The sequence below is a fragment of the Typopeltis vanoorti genome, chromosome 13 (assembly GCF_054136105.1).
Source record: "Typopeltis vanoorti isolate ZY-2024b chromosome 13, IOZ_Tvanoo_1.0, whole genome shotgun sequence".
Lineage (NCBI taxonomy): Eukaryota > Metazoa > Arthropoda > Arachnida > Uropygi > Thelyphonidae > Typopeltis > Typopeltis vanoorti.
Window position 1 is genome coordinate 4,088,978 of NC_143561.1, and position 22,188 is coordinate 4,111,165.

The following is a 22,188-nucleotide window of genomic DNA, read 5'->3' on the forward strand; positions in this document are numbered from 1 at the left end:
AAACTGATAGCTTTATCCATTAATATTGATCTTCCAGATGATTCATGATATAAATTACATTTACACTTCTGTCAATAAAGAAGTCCAAACAAAAAACAATAATCTTTCTAAGTTCATATTTAAATTATTTTACCAAAATACTAAAGATAAAGTTATGATAATCCCAAGAGGGGTCATTTCCTTTTCAAGGAATCTCAAGAGCTTCGTGTGGGATAAGGCAACAAAAGTTGCAGCTGATCTGCTGAATCCCAATATTTTATCACATATTTACTTCCTAAGAATCAAATGGGGGGGGGTCCGCCTCATAAAATTCACTATGCACACCTTCCTCTAGTGGCTATATTCTCTTTATCTTCAACATTTAGTTATATAATTCACTAGGTTATATGTACACTAAACTAAAAATCATCTACACCCTAACAGCATTATTAGCATTCATTACTTACATGTCTGGTAAATTGCTTTCTTTCAACATGAGATAAAAGAATGCTTCTGTTTGATAACATTCCTGTGAAATATCAGATTCCAAATTATGCCACTTAAAGAAAAAACTGGAATGCTAGCATATATCTGAAAGGGTAGTAAAAGTAAAGTTAAAATAAGCTAAAAACTTTAAAAGTAAAATATTCCTGAATTTTGTATAAAAAAAAAAAATCTCAATTCTACTGTAATTATAAAAAATAATCATACTGATTAGTAATAAAAGCAATAAAAAATAATAAAAAACTAATCACTAAACATATTGGGTAGCAGTGAAATCTCATGAGAAGAATGAAACTCAATTTATTGAGCTGTTGCAAGACAACTTCCTCAAGCATCATATTACAGAAGGAACTCAAGGTCAAAGAATGTTAGATCTGATTATAAGAGTCAGAGGGGGTTTCAGTTAAAGATAAGTATTCTGCCTCCAGTTGGTGATACTCATCACGTAGCAATGACTTGAGACGTGGCTAAGCCTATGAATATTCAATGCAGAAAAGGTTACACACTTAACTACAAAGCATGAAATTATGACCATCTGAGGAGTAAGTTCTGTGCAATGGTATCTGTTGTTGGATGAGAAGCATTTTAAAATATTTAAATAATGTAATTTCAGAATGTGCCTCTAGAGCTCGAAGAATAAATAGGACAGGAGTGAAATAGATGCTTAATTTTATTAAGAAAGAGATTGGTAAGAAAAAGATTGTGGAATACTGTGTGCATATTAATGATGTCAGTTATGAAAATTATAAGGAGCAGAGTTATATTATAAGGAGAGAAAGTTACAACTGTTGTACAGACAACTAAGTCTGAGTATGAAAAGAAACTAGCTATGCAAGCTGAAGACAACCCAAAAGAATGCTATCATGATGCTACAAGTAAAAGAAAGAATAAATATAAAAGAATAACTACTGAATGCAGATAGTATGAAGAAAAGATTGTTCAACTAACGAGTGCCTATTTTGCTAAAAGCTATCAACTTGGTCATCTTACTGCTATTTCCTCACTGGATGAAGAAACTGAAACGTGTATGAGGAGGAAGTGGGAGAGCTGTTGCACACACACAATAAGAATTTGTCAATATGGACTAATGGGATATCAAGTACAGATGCTAAAAGTGTATTCAGCTGAACTAGTTATTACTTTGACCAGGCTATATAATCTGAGTCTCAGAACAGGGAATATTCCACAGGAGGGGAGGAAGAATGTATGGAAGTTCCATTGCACAAGAGAGGTGCAAAGACTGATGTATCCAACTATTGCCCTATCATCTCTGGAGTAGTGGTGAAGATTTTGAAAAAGTCAGTTAGGTTGCATAGAGAAATGGGTTGACAGGGAATCTATATTTTATGATGAATAGCATCTGTTTACTAAATGAAGGTCATGTTTGAACAACTTGCTCACATTCAATAATAATGTTACCATTGAGTTATTACAAGGAGAATGGATACACCATGAAACTTTTGAATATTTCTAAGGCTTTTGACAGAATACAGCATGAAAGACTGTTGCATAAATTGGAGAATGTGAGCAACTCAAATACAACTCAAAGGATAATTGCAGGTCTGGTCTCCTGGTTTCTGTGGTGATTCTGATATAAATGAAGAGCGTCCAAAGGAGAGTGTTAAAGATGATATCAGGACTGTAGAATACAGATTACAAAGATAGACTGAGAATCTGTGGGCAGAAGACACTAGCAAACAGGAGAAAGAGAGGTGATATGTTTGAGACTTATTAACTTCTGAAAGGGTCATAATGGATATCAGTAGATAGAATGATTTTATGGATCTTTGGAAGTTGAGAATAAAAGCCATAATGGGGGGGGGGGGGCTCCGTTTTTCTCTTATAGAGTGCTGCATGATCAGAATGGATTGTCATTGGAGGTGGGAGTGCAGGTATGAAATGTGAATGAATTCAAGAACAGGTATGAAAGCTGGTAGAGGTAATATATGGACTACCTCAATGAGTCCCTGACTCCCTGAGCTCTCTTAATAATAATAATTTGAACTGAAACAGAATGAGAGTTTTAAGTTCCAGTGGCATCTCACTGAAAATAAGAATTATTTTCAATCAACAAATTATTGATATGCCTTCAAAGAATCACAGAGTATCATGAAGATATTCTGTAACCATAATTCTTTGGAGCTCTCAGTACAATAAAAAACAGCTACTTTTACTTATTTTAAGGAAAACAAGTGGCACCTAATTGTTATTCTAGCATCTTCAGGACTATGCAGAGAACTAATGAGAAAAAATATGTCTCAATCTTTCTATTCACCAATGTATTTTCAAACTACATTGGTTTCTATAAATCAAGGAACAAAGAAAAAAAGTGCAATATGGGGGGGGGGGGGGATGAAAGTCAGGTACATTATGTAAAAGAGCAGCTAAGTTTGGTTATCATATACAAATGAGTGGTACTGTCAGTAGTATATGCAAATGAGCAATGCCATAAAAGCAGGCATTTTGGAGTGATTTTCCATTTCATGTTTGGATTGAGAACAAGCCATTTTGAGATAGCAAAATTCTGGGATATGGCTGCAAGACATTTAACTGATGAGCCATCGTAAGATTAGAGGCTGGCCAGTCAGGCAGAGGTAGTCCAGATGGTTACATGTGAGTTGTTCCATGGTTCACAAACTGTGGACAGTTACAAACACCATCCCAGAGATAAAGCAAAGAAAGGCCACAGGCTACAATCACGGTGGGTGACTGGTATCTCCAATTATCTGCTTGCTGAAACAGGAGTACTATCCCAAATCAGCTACAATCTGACTCAAGTTGGCTACAAGAACTTTAGTACCTGCTTCCACTGTGCACAGAAGGCTTCACATAAGTAGTCTGTATGTTAGATGACTAGCTGTCTACAAGCAGCTTACCCCCCCCCCCCCCCCAAACACACACAGGAGAGAACTGAAATGGGAAGACTCCACGTCAACAGATACAAGACCAATGCTCTAGGTAGACATGTTGCTGCTCTAAATACTCATTTAGAGCAGCAACATTTGAATTCATAACTCCCTTTCTAAACAGTTAAAACATTATAAATTATGGAATGAAAGAATAATGCTGCTCTAAATACTCATTAAAGCACTAAAAAATAACTTAGGGGGGCTTTGCAGGAGCAAATGGTTGTTATTACCAGCTGAGCTATTGGAGACCATTATAGACAGTATGAAATGTTGTGAGCACTATATTACTCTGAGGGGTGAACATGTTGTTCACTGAGTCACTTTGACAATCTCATATATATGCTGCTTTTCACCAAATTGTATAACAATTCATACAGTTTTTGAGTTATGATTTTTCTCTTTGTCCCTTAATTTGTGTATATGTATTATGGAAAGCAATGGATATTATGATGTCAGTTAATATATTAAATATCGTTTGCATAAGTTCACAATGACTGTTATAACTTGCACAAATATGCTTTTCACAATATAAGTCTACTGGTTTAGATTCTGTTAGGGCCTTCAACATTGGGTAGTTTGATCCCTTTGTTCTAGTTCAAGATGCAATGAAATAGGATAGCCGCTGTAAATTTGTGTGATATGTACCTTGATACTGCTTTCTATATACTGGTCAGATATAAAATGTATTTTGAATATTTGTTTAAGTTAAGGGATATTACATCTCATATCGTTTCTTAGCCGAATAAGAAACTCAAAGAGTTTCATGCCGAATATAGTAGAAACTATATAAAGTTCAGCGATTCCAAGCGTAAGCAAATACCTGGATACTGCAGCAACTGACCCTTAAGGTAGTGCAAGCTGAGGCAACTCATGTCAAAGGTGGAGCAAGCTCCGATCACTATTCTTGATATTTACCCATAATGTGAACTTAGCTCCTAGGAGCTGTATTACTGTTCTACATTATGAGAGAAGGTCACTACCCAGACCGGTTTCAACCTTTATTGAGGTCTCAACAGTGAGTAGGTCGTCGTCTGGTAGCATCCTCTAGCAAGAGGGTTGCAGCAGATGAGCAGCTCTTCTCCATTTCTCTCTGTCTGTCTGTCGCTTCTATCATTCTTAAACCAGTCCATTCCACGATGTCATTAAACCACTCTCTAGTTGGTCTTCCACGTCTTCTCTTCCCCTCAACTTTCCCTTCTAATATAGTTCTTGTCAGGTGTCCCGAAGAACCTCTCAGAAGATGTCTTGCAAATCTAGTCTTTCTTTGCATAATATTCTTTAACAGTGTTCTTTCCATCCCAACTCGTCTTAAAACTTCTTGATTTGATATTCTTTCTGTATAGCTAATCTTTTCCATCTTTCAATAACACCACATTTCCAATGCATTAATTCTTTCCATATCTCTCTTTCTTAGTCCATGACTCACTTCCATAACTTGCAATACTCCACACTGTTGCTTTAACTATTCCAATTCTAACGCCTATTTTAGTGTTCTTGTTTATTAAAATTCTCTTCATTTCCATAAATGCCGATTTAGCTTTACCTATTCTATTTCTAATGTCCAACTCTGAAGTTCCTTTCTCTGAGATCCAGCTAGTGAGTAGGTAGACCTAGTTAATATCAAGTTTGTAGCGAACAGAACTTACAACCCTTCTATGAGTATATTAGATATATGAAGAGCCAAAGGCTTCAATTCAGCAATATATGACTTGTTTAAGTTAAGGGATATTACATCCCATATCGTTTCTTAGCCGAATAAGAAACTCAAAGAGTTTCATGCCGAATATAGTAGAAATTATATAACGTTCGGCGATTCCAAGCGAAAGCAAATACCTGGATACTGCAGCAACTGACCCTTAAGGTAGTGCAAGCTGAGGCAACTCATTTCGAAGGTGGAGCAAGCTCCGATCACTATTCTTGATATTTACCCATAATGTGAACTTAGCTCCTAGGAGCTGTATTACTGTTCTACATTATGAGAGAAGGTCACTACCCAGACCGGTTTCAACCTTTATTGAGGTCTCAACAGTGAGTAGGTCGTCGTCTGGTAGCATCCTCTAGCAAGAGGGTTGCAGCAGATGAGCAGCTCTTCTCCATTTCTCTCTGTCTGTCGCTTCCATCATTCTTAAACCAGTCCATTCCACGATGTCATTAAACCACTCTCTAGTTGGTCTTCCACGTCTTCTCTTCCCCTCAACTTTCCCTTCTAATATAGTTCTTGTCAGGTGTCCCGAAGAACTTCTCAGAAGATGTCTTGCAAATCTAGTCTTTCTTTGCATAACATTCTTTAACAGTGTTCTTTCCATCCCAACTCGTCTTAAAACTTCTTGATTTGATATTCTTTCTGTATAGCTAATCTTTTCCATCTTTCTATAACACCACATTTCCAATGCATTAATTCTTTCCATATCTCTCTTTCTTAGTGTCCATGACTCACTTCCATAACTTCCAATACTCCACACTGTTGCTTTAACTATTCCAATTCTAATGCCTATTTTAGTGTTCTTGTTTATTAAAATTCTCTTCATTTCCATAAATGCCGATTTAGCTTTACCTATTCTATTTCTAATGTCCAACTCTGAAGTTCCTTTCTCTGAGATCCAGCTAGTGAGTAGGTAGACCTAGTTAATATCAAGTTTGTAGCGAACAGAACTTACAACCCTTCTATGAGTATTGCCAACAGGTGTCCTAATAAATTATTAGATATATGAAGAGCCAAAGGCTTCAATTCAGCAATATATGACTTGTTTAAGTTAAGGGATATTACATCCCATATCGTTTCTTAGCCGAATATAGTAGAAACTATATAACGTTCGGCGATTCCAAGCGTAAGCAAATACCTGGATACTGCATCAACTGACCCTTAAGGTAGTGCAAGCTGAGACAACTCATTTCGAAGGTGGAGCAAGCTCCGATCACTATTCTTGATATTTACCCATAATGTGAACTTAGCTCCTAGGAGCTGTATTACTGTTCTACATTATGAGAGAAGGTCACTACCCAGACCGGTTTTTACGCTTGGAATCGCCGAACTTTATATAGTTTCTACTATATTCGGCATGAAACTCTTTAAGTTTCTTATTCAGCTAAGAAACGATATGGGATGTAATATCCCTTAACAAGTCATATGTCGCCGAATTGAAGCCTTTGGCTCTTTGTATATCTAATAATTTATTAGGACACCTCTTGGCAAAACTCATAGAAGGGTTGTAAGTTCTGTTCACTACAAACTTGATATTAACTATTAACTAGGTCTACCTACTCACTGATGAGACCTCAATAAAGGTTGAAACCGGTCTGGGTAGTGACCTCTCATAATGTAGAACAGTAATACAGCTCCTAGGAGCTAAGTTCACATTATGGGTAAATATCAAGAATAGTGATCGGAGCTTGCTCCACCGTTGACATGAGTTGCCTCAGCTTGCACTACCTTAAGGGTCAGTTGCTGCAGTATCCAGGCATTTGCTTATGCTTGGAATCGCCGAACTTTATATAGTTTCTACTATATTCAGCATGAAACTCTTTGAGTTTCTTATTCGGCTAAGAAACGATATGGGATGTAATATCCCTTAACTTAAACAAGTCATATGTCGCTGAATTGAAGCCTTTGGTTCTTCATATATCTAGTATTTTGGATATCTTCAATCAGCAGTGTTTAGCTGATGTCATCAATGACTTACCAAAGTCTTTTGACAACATAATTAGCGACTGCAACTGCACGTGTGATTATAACAGCTCCCTTGTATGAATAATTCTAGCATGAGATGATCTTAATTTTTTTGAATCATGAAAGAACAAATATTAGTGAGATCTCAAAAACATTCAGTTAAAAATTATCCAAGTGTATACAAAATATACTGCACATGACAAAATGCTTACGTGAGAGAAAAACTGACTGATCTATAGAAATTCATACCAAAAAGCACTGCAGCAATGTTACACATCAGTGCATTGAGAAAACTCATAATACATGCACCCACAGACAATCAAAAAATAGACTGGAAAATTATATGCATTCCATTTAAAACAGGTTATTATTATGAGTTTCAAAGAATTGATAAATCATGCTATCCTCTCTCTCTCTCTTCTCTACTCTTTCCCCTTCAATTACCCTATTCCTCCTATGGGTTTAAAATTGGAAGAAGGCTAGTTCAGAAGCCTTAAGTCAGCAGTCCTACCACTGAACTATTCCATCGTCAGGCTAGTCACCTGACATGGAGGACATAATTCTACTTTTAAGCTGGCAGATAAAGGTAATTGGAATGAATCTATGGAAAACGATCCTGGAATGGAAAAGGTAAAAAGAAAATGGAAAATACAATAAATATAGCAAACTGGAATGTAAGTGGAACAGCATATACAGAAATAGAATTAGACCAGATATTAAATGAAAGGAATTTTAAAATAGCAGTAATCATTGAAACAAAAAAGAAATTAAAAGGAACAATGATAACTGAAAATTTTAATGTGATATACAGTGGAGTTGACAGAGACCAAAGAGCACAAGCAGTAGTCATGATTTGGATTCATAACTCCCTTTCTAAACAGTTAAAACATTATAAATTATGGAATGAAAGAATAATAGAAGCTGTAATAAAAATAGATAGAGGTTATTTAACAATAATTGGTTTATATGCCCCAGAAGAAGGAAGAGAACAGGATAATATTGAATTTTATAATCAGCTACAAAATATATATAATAAAATAAATAAAAATGATTATGTAATAATCAAGAAACCCTGAGGGACAGAGCTCGTAATATTTCCAGGACAGAAAGACAGAGAAATGAAGAATTGGAATATTTAACACAGATCCTCAAAAAAGAATGGTTATGAACCCAAGACTATCAAAAGAATCCTCCTACAAGTATCCCACAGAAACAAGATTTCAAAAATGCCATCACGCTTCCATATATCAAGAATGTTACAAACAAGATTGCTAAATTACTAAACAAACATAACATCAAAGTAGCCTTTCTGCCACTGGAAAAAAAATTCAAGATTTCTATATTCCCCAAAACCTCCACATCATGCTTTAAAAAAACCAGGTGTTTAAAATTTATTGTTCTTGTGGCATCTGCTACGTAGGACAGACAGGAAGATCTGGAGAAATACGCATGAACGAACACCAAAAGGATGTACAAATCCGAAGAGAACACAAATGAGGTCTAGCTTTCCATATCATTTCCACCGGCCACAATGTACTCTTGCAGAAAACAAACATGTCTTATATAGAAAAAAACTGTTACATAAGGAAATTTAAAGAAGCTGCAAACATACTTAGAATTCCAACATAATGCAATAAAAACCAAGGCTTAATTCTACAACAAGTTTGGTCAGCTTTGATAAAAAATATACCTCAGTCAGACCTCGGACATTATCATCGTGAACAACAGTACGTGGCATCATCCAGCATTGTTTAAACTTAGCACTGTTTTGAACCTGCATTCTGGTTTTTTAATTTTATAAACAGTCAAGACAGATACAACTGTATAGTATGAACAATTAATTTCTCTTTTTTGTTGTTTTAACGTTCGACTTACAAAACTTGTCAGGTTTTATTTCTTTATCATGCTTTTAACTTAAAAAAAAAAAAAATAATAAAAACAAAAAAATAAAATAAAATAAAAAATGTGGTCCAATTACCGGAATATGCCTTATGAACTTCTAAACCACAGAAACCTCCACTTACAAAATGATAATATAATTTTATCAGGAGGCTTAAATGCAAGAATTGGAAACACAAAAATTAATAATAATATAGGAATACATGGAGAACATGCTCTAAACAGGAATGGTAAAAAATTTATTGACTTTGTAGTTTATAATAACCTAAAAATAATGAATTCTTTCTATAAACATAAAGACATACATAAATATACTTGGGCAGCAAGAGGATGGAAATCAATATTAGATTATTTTATCTTAAATGAAAAGATATCAAAGTTTTCATTAGCTCGCAGAGGATATGAAATAAGCAGTGACCACTTCCTTGTTAAAATAAAATTAAGATTACCACCTAAATGGCTACCAGTAACAAGAACAGAAAGAAAATTTGAAATATTTACTTATAAAACTAGACTATTGAATGACACAAATGTACAATGGCTATATGAACAAAGAATTAACCAATATCTAGATAAAATAAAACAAAATGAAGAAATAGAAATAGAATGGCTCAATATAAAAATGATACCAAATGCAGCAGCAAACAAAAGCTTAGGAAAGACCAAAAAATTCAATAAAAGGATAAAACTGAAGATATGGGATGATACAATCAAAGAAATAATCAAAATGAAAAAAGAAGCCTATCATAAATAGTTAAGCAGTAAAAGATTAGAAGATGAAATCTACTACTATAAAATGATAAGCTGAAATTCATAACAGATGTGACGTCGGCTTCAAATGGATGTAGGCTGTAACGTTTTTGTCAAGTTATTTGAAACATTTTGAAACTCGGAGGCTACCCTGAGTGTCGAGTCTTCAAAATTCAAGGAGAACCAGCCTACCAGTCCGGAACATGGGGGTTGGGCGCAGTAGGTGCCGGGGGATCCCCCCTTTTGAAGACTCGACACTCAGGGGCTACCCTGCTGAATGTCAAGTCTTCAAAATTCGAGTCATCAGAATTCAAGAAGAACCGTCCTACCAGTTGAGAACACGGAGGGGGGGGGGGTGATAGGAGTCAAGGGGCAGAACCCCCTAGTAGAATATAAAAGAATAAGAGCCATAGCTAAAAGAGAAGTCAGAAAAAAGACAGATAATCATGGAACAAATTTAGAACATGATTTATATAAAATAAGACCCAATGTATATAAGATTTTGAAACACCTAAATGCAGATACCAAAGAAAACATAAAATTAAACACTGAATTGAAATTAGAAGAATTTCTAAATTACTACCCAGAACTGTGGACAGACAAATATTTTAAAAAAGACAACTGGCAAACAATTAACGAAAATGAAAAGGAAATAACTGAAGAAGAATTAGAAATCAGCCTGAAAGAAACAAGAAACGGAAAATCACCTGGAGAAGATAAGCTAGGTTCTGAACTATATAAATACGCAGGAACAAGATTCAAAGGAAGACTCTTATTATTTTTAAATAAAATTTATTCAACTGGTATCCCCACAATAGAATGGAAAAAAGCAATTGTGATTCCTATCTTTAAGAAAGATAATAGAGATGACCCTAAAAACTATAGAGGTATCAGTATACTAAATTCATGTTACAAAATATACAGCAGAATCTTAAATAACAAACTAATGAAATATTCCGAAAACTTTATTCTAGAAGTACAAAATTGATTTAGAAAAGGACGATCATGTATAGACCCAGCCTTCTGCCTAAAATTAATAATAGAGAAAAGAAGAGAATATAATTTAGAAACACATATTGCATTTATTGACTTTGAAAAAGCATTTGACAAAGTTAAAAGATGCATTTTATTTAACATATTAAATTAAAGACAAATACCAAATAATATCCTAAAAGCTATCATAAGTATATATGAAAATAATCAAATAATCATGAGCTATCATATAGGAGAAAAATAAACCAAGGGGTCCGACAGGGATGTCCCCTCTCAGCAACTCTTTTTAATATTTACCTAAATGAAATAATAATAAAATGGAATAAAAATTTCCATCAAGGTATTAAACTTTCTCCTACTCTGAACGTAAACACTCTCCTTTTTGACGACGTCAAAATAATAATAACAAATTCTGAAGATAACTTACAGAAAGCTATTTTAGATCTAAATGAGATAGCCAAAGATTATGGTATGATAATATCAACAGAAAAATAAAAAAAACAATGGCCTTTAAAGGACAAGATATCCAGCAAGAACTAAGATAGTAATAGATAACAAGATCTTAGAACAGGTGAATCCATTTAACTACCTAGGATGTATGATCACATATGAAAATGAAAAAGAAATAAACATAAAAATTGCAAAATATTTAAAAATAACAGGTGTAATTAACTCTATATTTAAACCAAACCTAGTTCAAAAACAAACCAGGCTAAAAGTGTGCAATACATTAGCCCTACCAGTCTTATTGTATGGAAGTGAAATCTGGACAATAAAACAAAAAGACAAACAAAGATTAATAACAGCAGAAATGAAGTTTATGAGAAAAACTGCAAAGTATACTCTGTTTGATCACAAAACAAACGAAGCAATTATGAAAGAATTAAACCAAGAACCAGTAATAGAAAAAATTAAAAAATATAAACATAAATGGATTGTACACATTCAAAGAATGAAAATAGAAATTACCAAAACAAGCCTTAAAGCATAAGACATTAGGAAAAAGAAAACCAGGACGTCCTCTTAAACGATGACTTCTAAGGCCGTAACAGGCTACGTTAGGCATAAATCCTTGATATGCATGATGATGTTATCCTCTCAGCTGGTACCCTGAGTCAGAAGAAAAATGATTGTGTTTTTTCTGTGTTTTTTTAATACATCAGTCCTGAAGATGGCAAAATATATATATAATGAAACAAGTCGACTCACAAATAGTTGTCACTTGGTTTTATTATATACAAAGCAGCTCTGTAAATTACATAAAAAAGTGTCTCATGAAATCGCAGAGATCTACTTTCACTTTCTTTTCAAAATGGATTTTTTTTTTTTTTATTTAACCTCAGCTATTTTCTCTAAATTATTTTCTATTTTCTTGTGCTTATTTGCATTTCAGAATATTAGTAATTCATAAACTGAAATTTAATGAAAGAGGAGAAATGTGTAAACATTAAGTTCATAGATATTTTATGCTAAAATGAAAATTTCTGTTGGCACAGAAGAAATGGCATACAAAAGAAAGATATGAGTTGTGGCCAATGTGACCTACAGCAATGAGCATTTAAGTAAGATTCAAATTAATGATTCAAAAGATAGAATTTTAAAATAGAATCAGCTGAGAGTAAACTGACAATTTTTTTTTTTTCAAGTCAATATGATTTAAGATACAGTCAACCAGAATCTTTTGGGCTATTGACTCTAGTTACAAATAAAATTTTAATCAAAACATAATTCTTTCTCACCTACGCTGCATAAGTCTCAGATCTTATTTTCATAAAGAATATTTAAGACTTGATCTTTCACTTGTGAACAACTGTTTTTATTATATTGTGCAAATTAAAACAAATACATGCAGATACTGTAAATGAATTTTGATCATCAATGTTTTCCTTTACTGTTTTATTTAACAGAAGTTTAAATGTAAGACTATGAGACTAGACTTTCAAACAAGGATAAAGTCTTTTGAAAACACGCTTACACAATGAAATTGATATGGAGTAATAATGAAAAATTCAAATTTCTAGTGGGTCACATGCCAACTTTTGAATCCATAAAAATGTGTTTTAAAGATCATTATATAATTCAATGATAGTACACTGTAGAACGAATAAAGATCAATGCATGATTCAGTTTTACCTCAACCAAATCCAAGTGATTGTGATGGGGGAAAAGTCCAAAACTGATAAAGGTAAATTGCCAATCATTTGTTCCAAATGATGCAGTTTCTTCCATGTGTCATACCACTGAAAAAACTAGAATGGTAAATATACAAAGAGGTTCGAATTTTAAACATATAACAGTTTATATATTTTAGATTTTCATTTTATTCTGCTCAAGAGATGCAATCTGTTGAATTACTGATATTATAACCACTCAAACCAACAATAAATCTTTACTGAAAGGGTTAATACCAAATGAGAGTTTAGGTATAATAAAAGAAACAAAAACCACACAGTGATAACATACAGAAGCACATGGGAAGTGAGATAAAACAGGATAGGCATCCCAGCAAAAGAAGTCATACATTATACGTTGCAGCAATGCTAAGTTCTAAGTTCATTTTTCCCTCTACTGGATCTTTTAATAAGGAAAACACAAAACTATCACTTGTAAAAAAACATCAAATTCCTGCATATACTCTCAGGGAGTGTACAGGATATTATGATAATACATGAAAAAAGTTACATGATTACTAACTTCCTATTGACAAATTTTCTCCAAATTAATGTTATCTGTCAAGACACCAACATTATCATGTCTTATATTTCTGCCTACTAAAGCACTTTTTTACTTTATCACTCACCCAGATCTTGGTATTCCTATGGTTCTATTTCCTACCATCCTGACAAAGAACCTTGTTCTGCTAATCTTTCATTTCCCATTCTATATAAGTGATCATACCACCTGAGATTAGTATGTTAACAATGTCAAGTTCTTTCCTATTATCCTCAAAGGGGATATCACTCACCTAATCTTTCTGAGAACTCTCCTCTCATATCTGTCTTTTCCAGTCTTTGGATCAAGTGTTTCATTTCTAACCCAGCTCTGAGATCCATAAGACATATGGATCTGAGAGCTGGGTTAGAAATGAAACACTGGGTTAGATCTGAGAGCTGGGTTTAAATACTGTCTTGTACACAGTTTAATGTTTTGACTAATTTATCTCTTATTCAATATAATTGTTTTGTTTTTTTTTCAGTTGAATTACTGAAAAAAATTGAATTAAATTAGTTGAATTAACTTTCTACCATTACAGTTTTGGTAATTATGCTATCTATTTCCATATTTCATTTGCCATCTTCACTAAAAATTGTGCCTAAGTAGCTGAAATATTTTACTTGTTCTGTAAGTTCTCCATTCAGGATGCAGCTCATATTTTGAATATTTCCACCTATTTTCATTGTCTTTTTATTGCTGTTGCTGTCATACCAAATTTATAAAAGCAGTTATTCAATTTAGTCAGGGAATCCTGCAGATTTCTACTATTTATTGAGAAGTATAACGTCATCTGCAAAAAAAAAAAAAAAACGTAAAGAACTGATATTCGCCTCTACAATATTGATATCAAGGTTCAATAACACTCTCCTTTACAGTGTGATCCATATAGATGATGTGTACATTGGAGATAATGTACACCTTTGTCTCACACGTGATTTAACATCGTACCATCTTCTTGTACCTCCTTCAGTTCTACACTGCTGATTATAATTCAAATATAAACTAAATATTACTGCCCCATGTACAAAATATAACTAGCATTTGACAGCTTTTCACTTGGCACCTTGTCATATGCCTTTTCCTGAACCACAAAACTTCATGACAAATCCTTTTTATATTGCAATGACTTCACTTTTGTCTAAAAGTGAAAATTTGATCCTGATAATCTCTATTTAGCCTTAATCCAGCTTCTTTTCTTTTCCTTTCTACAATTTTCAAGGCCATATCTCAAGTATACTTGATTAAATCTTACCAGAAACACTCAATAAGAAAATTTCGGTGTAATTCTCACATTCAGTTTTATTTCCTTTTTTTTCTATAGGGATACTATGAGCTCTATTCCAATCATCCAGAATTCAATCCTCTGACCATGCATTTATGCAGTGTAGCCAATGTAAAACCTTTATACCTCAACATTTAAGCATTTCTGGTTGATATCATCTATTCCATCTGCATTTCCACATTACAGATTTTTGTGGCTTTTACTACTTCAAGTATTGATATATATTCCTGACTGCATTCCTGTTCAGTGTTTTCTGCCATCATTGCACACGGGCTGTAAAAAACCACCTTTAAATGCCAGTGTTTTTGCCCCCACTCCCCAATACCAACTTACTGCTGATATCACTTAGGCAACCAACTTCTATCAGTCTTGCTCATTTATTATTCATCTATTATTCATCTCCAGCTCCCCTAAATTTGCAATGTCTCACCATGAAGTCCAAAAATACCATCATACATGTCTGCATATCTATAATATATTGCATTTGTCACTTCTTTTCATAAAATTTGTAGCTAAAACAAAATTTGCCCTTTAAAAATCCATGTTGACTATCATAAAGAATCTTATCTCTATTAACCAAACTTGTATTCTAGTCCGCACCAACCTATCCAATACCTTAACCACAACTGCAGATATAGATACTAGTCTATAATTGGTAATATCAGTCTCAGCAGCACTCATATACAATAGCACTAGTCTGCCTTCCTTTTACTCAACTTACAGACCTTGCCTACTGCAAGACTCTCATTAACCAAAAGGAGGGCACTCAGTTCCTTTGCATATTCCAGTAAATGCATGATGCTATACCATTCATGTTAAATCCCACAACATCTGGCCCATTCACCTCACACTTTATTTTTCTCTCTCTCCTAATTCTTCCCATATTTGTCTTCCTTCAGGGTGAGAGTAGTATCACACTGCCAGAACAAAATACACTGATATAGTGCTTATTATAAGATTTCCCCATATATCCTCAAAATTAAAGCATTTGTTTATCAGAATAAATCACATATTTGAAGCTCTCATATTTTTATAATTCTTAACTTTCTTGATAAGCTTTTAAGTAGTGGCTATTTGTGCACATCAACATTAGAGCAATTTCAATTAATACTTCATGCATTAAAAATTTTATTTTCTTACACTTTTCAATAAATAAAAATTAAATTTTACTAAAATTATATGCTTTCTAACTAAATGCAAGCATGTACCACATTTTTGGATAAAACTTGCATATTGACAACAACAAAAAAAAAAGTTCCTGAGCTTGCACAAACTAATTATCATATAAACAGTACAACTGAGGTTGAAGGATAATTTCATTAGCAGTTACTGATGCTCTGGAATGATACTGAAGAATTTTTAGCAAATGCAATATACTTTTCAAAATGCATGTTGATCATCAAATCATTTAATGATATATAAAGCACAACAACAAACCAAATTAGATAAATTTATCATTTATTAAAAAAATATGCAAAATGGTTTAAACTGAAATACCAATGAAAATGCATTAATGGAGATACATATATGAAGTACCAAAGAAATGAAGTGCAACAGCAGACTAAAATACCTGTGTGATGAATTTTGATAATGAAGCCCCAGGTTTGCTGTAAAAATAAGTCAAAGATTTAATTGTAATGAACAAATTATGATAAAAGTATAATAGTCACTGAATAAATGCATTTAAAGAAGAAATTAATGAAATTCCCAGTTCAACTGAGTAATATTACACAGGTGAACTAGAAACCGAAAGAAATTTTGGAGGGATAGCCAAAATAAAGATTTACAAGAATAATACATACCAAAAAGTACAAGTTTAACTACATTATCAGGAAGTGACTGTAAAGAACATAAATGATACTAACAGATCGATTAGTTCAAAAGTTACCAGAAGAATGTCTTCTGGTTGCTTTGACCCAAATCTGCAGAGTAGTTTCTCGTGAAGACTGTATGCCGACCCAAAAATAACAAATCGCTGAACTTGAAATAAAATTTTGACGAATACATCAATGCAGACATGAAACTAAATCACTGTTTAAAATAAAATAAAAACAACATAGAAGAGATACAGTATATATGCACTAGATATAGATAAAATTAAAATTCTACAAGATTAATTAAAGTCCGGAAGATTATGGACTACAATTTATGGAAATTTACATTTGACAAATAAATCACACATTAAGGGTTTTAAAAAATTTGTGTGTGTGTATATACACACACACACACACACACACACACACATGCACTAGGTGTTGACCAGTGCTTCTCAACTGGACCACAGACTGGTGCCATACCAAGCACTCTGCTTTTAACTAGAGGGTAGAACTAATGCTACAATATTTATCAGTCCACGATAGCTTTTGGGTTGAGAACCACTGATCGAGTAACCACAAGGAAAATGCCTGCACTTCAACACAATGTTTAAAAAATCTCCAATTTATTAGTAGGTACCACAAAATGAGATGGAAAAACTGACAGGATTTCATACCTTTTTTCATAATACTGTGAAAACAGATTACATATATACATACACTATACCTAGGTTATTCTTTTTTTGATAGTAAACTGTTACTATCAACATGTCATTCAAATGAGAGCTTCAATTATGACTTATGTTCCTTTGTATTCTAATTCAACATACATGACTTTGTTGGTGTCTCCAAATTAATGGAAAAGCATTTTGATATCCAGAGCAAGAGAAAAATCATTTGATTTCAAAGATAGAGGAAAAATCAGTCATAGAACACATGCAACAAAAAAAAAAAAAAAAGTACTATTACTGGGTAGCAAATGGTAGTATATGTAGATAGAGGATCAAATGGAACAGACTGTGGTTACAGATAGGTGAGTTGTGTCATGTAGAGTGCCCTCCTCCAAGGAAATCCCTGAACTCACTTGGAGATATCTCATGCTATTTTATTGTCCTATTAATAGGACATAACTATATAGGGATAACATTATTGTGACCCTAATGACACTGACAAAGATTTATGAAAGGATAATGGTAACAAGAATTAGAAATAAAACCAAACTACTCATCTATGGGAAGAGCAGTCTGGTTTTAGAAAAGGATAATCAACTGCTCATTCGATTTTTGTTGTAAGTGAAATGATGAAAGACAATGGAAATTTTGGAAAAGACTATTTATGGCATTTCTTGATTTGGGAACAGTCTTTGCCTGGATTGAATTGAAAAAAGTCTGGGAGTTTGGAAAAGACAGACAGAAAAAGAGAAAAAATAGTCATGATAAAGAATATGTATGTTAAGTCTAAGAGCTGTGTGAAGACTAAACTGGGTATTTCCAAATGGTTTACAATTAAAAATGAACAGTGCTGAGGCAGTATTTTATCTCTTTTACTGTTCGTTGTGGTAACGAACAAAGGTCACAGTTAATGACCAGAAAGGAGAAGATGTATTTGCAGATGATGTGGTGATTTGGACATATTCAGAAGAACTACAGAAGAAACTGCAAAAATGGAACAGTGGGACACAGAACTATGGGTTGCATATTAACAGTAGGAAGGGTGAAAGCATTTTGAACTGTAGAGGAAATGTCAATTTTAATGGTGTTAGACTCAATGGATTGATTAGCAGTGAAAACTTCAAATATCTGGAAAGTATACGTTCTAGTGAGGAAAGTTTAGACCAGAAGATAATGAGGATTTAACTGAGCCAAACCTTTTTATAACAGTGCAAGTAGTCTACTTGGAGAAAGTGAGGTTCCAATGAAGTGCAAGCCTTGACTAGTGCAGCAAACATGACAGAATACATGCAATGGAAATGAAAGGTTTAAGGACAAATGTGGGCAAAAACAAGGATAGGTAGAATAAAAAAACCTGAACATTGGGAATGGTTTAGGACAAGCATTTGAAGACGCGGTTTTGAACTCTCGCTCAAACATATGAGAATGAATTTCAAAATACCAAAAAGAATGTATGAAAGGAAATTTGAAGGGAAGAGACCAAGAAGGAGACCACGGAAAAGGTGGAGAGAACAAATAAGAGATCTATAAAAATTAAACCTGAATTGGAAGTTCCAGGAAAGAATTGGGAAGACAGGAAGAAATGGGGAGATTCAATCCACCTCACCTAATAGATAAATAAAGAGAAGAGTATTATAAACACCATATATAGAAAAATAATCAGAAATTTATGAGATGTTGAGATTTCACTGAATTCTGGACAAGCAGAGTACTACAACAGCTATGTACACACAGCAACAACCATATATACAGCTTGCAATATCCATTATTGTAACTGAAAAATGTTGCTTCAAATACTAGCAAGTGCCTTATAAGCACGTATTTAGATTTCAAGCATCTTCAGTGCTTGAAAAAGGTATCTAAGTAGCATGGCCCAAAGTATGGGAACCTTGATACATCCATATCTGCAAAAGTTAGAGCAATGTTTGGACTGAAATCTTTCAAATGTGTATCTGCTTCAATGGAAAGTAGTTTTCTTCATCTAAATCTGCACTGAGTGTCTAAAAGTATAACCTACACATCCAAACTTGACATACATACTGAAAATTTTTTTAAAAAACTGAAATCACTCCAAAGAATCAAGTGAGATTATATAATTATTGAATTTGTCAAAAAATTCAAGATACCTAAGTTTATCCATCCATCTGATGATACTTCCCAAACAAATAAGAATATTGGAAATAATGACTTAACGTGATATATAATAAAAAACAGTAAACATTTGTTTGGATGCAGCAGAAAAATTTTTCATTTATAAAAAAAACAAGAGAAGTCTTACAAATTTATTATTATTATATTTATTATAATAAATATTATTATTTATTATTATTGGGAGGTACTTCCGAGGAAACAAAGTCAATCATAGCACTACTTGAACTCGTTGATCGTTCTTGCTCTCAACCACTCTATCAGGCAATGCATTCCACAGTTCAACCACCCTCCATGCAAAGAAACCATTCCTCTCTTGCTCACAGCTTCCTTTCATAACTTCCAGGGGTGGCCCCTTGTCATCACTCCTTCCGATTGTTTCACCAAGTGAAAGAACTCCACAGTGTCAACACTGTAACTACCTCTCAACAGTCTCAATCATGTCACCTCTCTTTTTTCTATCTACCAAACTCTGCAACCCACATTCCCTCAGCTGATCTTCATAACATTGTACAGTCCTGAAACCATCTTTGTCATCTGCCTCTGTACCCTTTCCACAGTTACTTTATCCCCTTCAAATCCTGGAGACCAAATTTGAGAACAAGTCTAAGTGTGATCTGATCAGGATCTTATACAATGGAACAATAACTCTCATCTCTGCAGGTCAGCATCCTTCTCAGTATAGCAGAATTCCTCTGGGTTACCTTCACCACCTTTGCAGTATATTCCCTGAACTTGAAAGGCAGTGTAAATCAGGTGGCAAGAGATCTGAGATTCATGCTTGAGACTGTACAAAAGAAAACAAGGAAGAGAAAGATAGTGTGTGTTACCCAGGTATGATAATGACGAGCTGAGCAGAAATAATGAATAGCATAATAGCCAGAATGCGTCAGAAGAGAGGATTTGAATATGCGAATGCTTGGAGGACAGAAAAGAATTGTATGCGAGAGACCACTTGCATTTGAATGAGGAAGGACATAGGCATCTGGAGAGATTGCTGTTTTCTGAACTAGTCAGTGTCAATGCGGGAAACTAGAATTCCCAGGGTGGATGGTAGCCAGGGTGGACTCTTGTGGGAATGGGTGCTAGGGGGTAAACATCAGATAACACTGAGTCCAGTGGAGTCTGGAGGGGGATAATGATAGGTATAGAAGAAGTGACATTTTTATGCTTTATACTAATGCCAGCAGTATCTAGAATAAAGGAGATGAATTGGTGGCACTGATAGGATCAGTATGCCCAAAGATTATTGGGATCTCTGAGACGTGGTTGACAGAAGATATAACAGGAATAGAAACAGCAGGGTACAGCATTTTTCAGCAGGATAGGAAAGGAAAATGCAGTGGTGGAGTACTGCTTATGATAAGTGATGACTTGTCCACTAAGAGTGGAGGCTTTGGAAGGCAGTGACACCAATGGTTTTGAAAGCATGTGGTGTGAGGTAGAGGTGAACAAGACAGGATATTTAATGAGATATTGCTACAAATCACGGAGCACAGAGGGTGGGAAGCAAGAGATGTTTAGGCAGTTCAGCTTGGAAAGTGCAAGAAGAATGATTGTTATGGGAGATTTTTAACTAGAGCAGTATAAGTTGGGAAGAGGAAAATGCCTGTAGTAATAAAGGAATGGAATTTCTAGAATTCTTGAGGGACAAATGTCTTAGGCAACATGTAATAGAGGGAACAAGAGGTTCAAGAGTTTTGGATTTGGTCACAGCATCAGAAGAACTGATAATAACTGAGATGACATCGCTCCCTACTAATTGGAGAGAGTGACTATGTGGTTTTGACTTGGAAGATGAATAGACATGCAAGAGTGTTAAAGAAAAGGTAATGTATGTGGAATTATAAGGTGGGTGATTATAATAGTCTTAGATATCAACTTAGGGCAGTTCCATGGAGGGTGGAATTGGAAGGCTGGGATGTCATTAGTACTTGGGAAATTGTGAAGGAATATTTGTTAACAGCAATACTAAGCTGTATTCCATGAGTGAAAAAGAGGACACAAAATGGTGTAAAATGGATGACAAACAATATCAAACAGGAACTGCAGGTGAAAAAGAGATTATGGAAGAGATATAAGGAAAGGGGTGGAGAACAGATGCACAAAGAATATAAGACTCAGACCAGGAGAGTAACTAGTATGGTAAGGAAGGCAAAACATAATATGAGAAGGGACTAGCACTAAGATAATCCTACGGAATTTTTTAGCTATATGGCCAGTAGGAGCAGAAACAATTGTAAAAGAATGACATTGTGGGATAAAAATGGGAATAGAGTGACTGATGCAGAGGACATAGTGAAGTTGTTCAATGAACACTTTATTGGAGTATTTCATCCTGGAGAAGTTTTATTACCAGAGGGATAGGGCAGGTTTGAGGTTTAGAGGAGAGTGTGTTCCAAATACTGAGTACTTGGTTGTCAGTAAAGCTGTGGGACTGGATGGTATTTCACCACGGGTTTTGAGAGAATGTGCTAAAGAACTGACAACTAGGTTGACCTGGCTTTTCAATGAAAGTCTAGCTACAAGGAAAGGTACCCAAGGAATGGAAGGAAGGTAAGATTGCATAAGGGTTGTAGTAGACTGGATGTGTCTAATTATAGGCCAGTTTGTATTTCATCAGTAGTAAAGATCTTGGAGAAATTAGTGAAGGACCATATACAGCGTTAGGCAGATGAGGGTAATGTTATTCGTGAAAGTCAACATGCATTTGTTAAGGGGCAATCTTGCTTTAGTAATATGCTTGTCTTTTATATAATAATAATAATAATAAAGTGAGCAGTTGATGAGGGAAAGGCATATACTACCATTTTTTTTTTTGGATTTTGCAAAGGAATTGGACAGGGTGCCACATAAT

General features: G+C 34.3%; 1 protein-coding gene across 9 annotated transcripts in view; it reads right to left on the bottom strand.

The window, feature by feature from the left end:
* rump (heterogeneous nuclear ribonucleoprotein rumpelstiltskin) overlaps positions 1-22,188 on the bottom strand; it is a 207,678-nt gene that overhangs the window by 66,135 nt on the left and 119,355 nt on the right. For 3 of the 9 annotated variants that reach the window (XR_016549269.1, XR_016549268.1, XR_016549267.1), the window contains exon 16: positions 447-570. The gene's annotated coding sequence lies outside the window, so the exon portion shown is untranslated. Of the gene's footprint in view, positions 1-446; positions 571-12,834; positions 12,951-16,234; positions 16,306-16,563; positions 16,730-22,188 lie in introns of all 9 variants that reach the window. The other 6 variants (XR_016549270.1, XR_016549271.1, XR_016549274.1 and 3 more) reach the window with 6 other exon arrangements.